This window comes from Urocitellus parryii, chromosome 11 (assembly GCF_045843805.1).
Source record: "Urocitellus parryii isolate mUroPar1 chromosome 11, mUroPar1.hap1, whole genome shotgun sequence".
NCBI lineage: Eukaryota > Metazoa > Chordata > Mammalia > Rodentia > Sciuridae > Urocitellus > Urocitellus parryii.
In genome coordinates, this window is record NC_135541.1 from 50,393,012 (window position 1) to 50,395,434 (window position 2,423).

General features: G+C 54.1%; 1 pseudogene; it reads right to left on the reverse strand.

Annotated features, from left to right (window-relative positions):
- Window positions 1-393: 393 nt before the first annotated feature.
- On the reverse strand, window positions 394-2,213 carry LOC144249104 (pyrroline-5-carboxylate reductase 1, mitochondrial pseudogene; annotated as a pseudogene).
- Window positions 2,214-2,423: the final 210 nt, after the last annotated feature.

A 2,423-nucleotide genomic window follows, 5' to 3' on the forward strand; every position in this document is an offset into this window, starting at 1 on the left:
AAAATGTTGGCCCTTTCATTATTATCCCACAGGTTCCTAAGACCCTATTTAATTTTTTTTAGTGTGGGGGGGAAGTGTACTGGGGAACTCAAGGGCACTTCACCACTGAACCACATCCTCAGCCCTATTTTGTATTTTATTTAGAGACAGGGTCTCATTGAGTTGGTTAATGTGTCATTCTTGCTGAGGCTGGCTCTGAACTCTTGATCTTCCTGCCTCAGCCTCCCAAGCCGCTGGGATTCTAGGCATGAGCAACTGTGCCCTGCCTATTTAATTTTTGAAATCTTTTTTTCTCTGTTTTTCAGACCAAATGATCATTATTGCTTCATTAAGCTCAATAATCTTTCCTTTGTTTTTTTTTTTTTTTTTTTTTTTTTTTTTCAGAAACCGGTTTATTCAACCTAAAGGGTCGGGAGGGAAGTGACGCACCCCACCAGGCAGATCAGGAGTGTGATGGCCTGAGTGTGCTGGTGGTCACTGCAAGTTCTGCAGCTACCCGAGGAGTCCTCTTCCCAAATATTCAACAAGATCAAGGAAGCTGGGCAGCCGGCCAAGACAACTTGGGTCCCTGGCACCAAGCTCAAGACACCCGTGATCCTCTGCCAGCACACAGGAGGGAGGGTGAGTGGGGAGTGGAAAAGGGCCCTTGGGTCTTTCTGTGTTGGGTGCTAGGAACGGAACCAGGGACTTGCCATGCCAGGTGCTCTACCACTGACCTTTGCAAAAAGAAGGGGCAAGCCCACACCAGCTGACACTGGGGTTGAGGAGGGTGAAGACCTCAGGCTGGAGCTATATAAAAAGCTCGGGGTGTGAGGAGGTCAAAGAGCCCATCCCTGTTATGGGCTGAAGCCTGGGAACCATGGAGGCTCCCAGTGAAAGGTGATATGCCCTTCCCTGGCCACAACCCCGGCTGACCCAGACTGTGGGCAGATGCCCACTGAAGGGTTGGAGACCACCCAGGACAAGAGCCTGGAGCCAAGAGACCAAGAAGCGGAGAGAAAGGCTGGGCACGGTAATATGCACGTGCAGTCTGAGCACTTGGAGGCTCAGGTGGGAGGATCTGTTGAATCCCATGACTCCAGGCCCAGGGTGGGCAAAACAACAAGAGGAGGGGGTGGGGAGGGAAGGAGGGAGAGCAGGTGGAGGCAGGGTGCATCATTCCTTGCCTGCCGAGGCCAGGTTGCGGGCCAGTGGCTTGGCAGGGCCAGAGGACAGAGAGGCCCCTGCAGGGGAGTCCAGCTTCACCTTGTCCAGAACAGTCTTCTTGATGGCAGCAGGTGAGACCTTCTCCTGGTCGGCCATGGTCTGCAGTTCCCGTGTGCGGATGCAGGAGGCCTCCACAGCATTGATGAGCAGGGAGCGGAAGCCCCCACTCTCCAGCACGTGCAGGGCGTGGATGGTGGCCCCTCCGGGAGAGCAGACGTTGTCTTTGAGCTGGCCTGGGTGCTCTTCCGAGTCCAGTAGCATCCTGGCGGCTCCCAGAAGGGCCTGGGCCCCAAGGCGGACTGCCAGGCGCCTTGGAAGTCCCATTTTAACACCGCCATCAGCCAGGGCATCCAGGGCAGTGAATGCCCTCACATAGGCAGGGCCACTGCCACTGAGCCCCGTGACAGCATCAATCAGGTCCTCCTCCACCTCTGTGCAGAAGCCCACGCTGCCTAGGAGCTGTTCCAGGAGCCTGCCATCCTCCACTTGGGCATGGGTGCCCGTGGCATATACGGTAACCCCCTCTCGCACCACAACTGGAGTGTTGGTCATGCACCGAATAACCTTGGGCGCTGGTCGAAATGCTGTCAGTTTCTTCTCAATGGAGCTGATGGTAACACCAGCCGCACAGGACACCACAATGTGCCTGTCCTCAATGTCAGAGCCAATCTCATCCAGGATGAAGGGGATGATATGCGGCTTCACGGCCAGGAAGAGCACGTCACTGTGCCGCACAGTCTCCTTGTTGTGGGGTGTCAGGTTCACCCCTATCTTCCTCAGGGCAGAAACTGTGGCCAGGTCCATGTCTGGGGAACTAGCCATTATCTTGTGGGCAGCCAGGACACCTGCTGATGTGAAGCCCTTGGCTAGTGCGAAGGCCAGCTGGCCAGCCCCGATGAAGCCCACGCTCATGATGCCTGGAGGCCGGAAGCCCGAAGCCCTCACAGCTGGTTTCGGCCCTAAACCCGCGCAGGTAGTCCCGCCGCAGCGCCGCGCCCGCCACGCGGCACCCGCGCCCCTCCTTTGTCATTTCTATTCTATTATTGGACCCATCCATTACATTTTTAAATTTATTTTTCAGTTTTAAAATTTCTATTTGGTTCTTCTTTACCTATTCTGTCATAGACTAAATTATCCGTTTTTGTATTGATTTTGGATTATTTGCCCTTATTTGTTGGAGCATTTCTCTTATAGTTGACCAAATGTCTTTTGCAGAT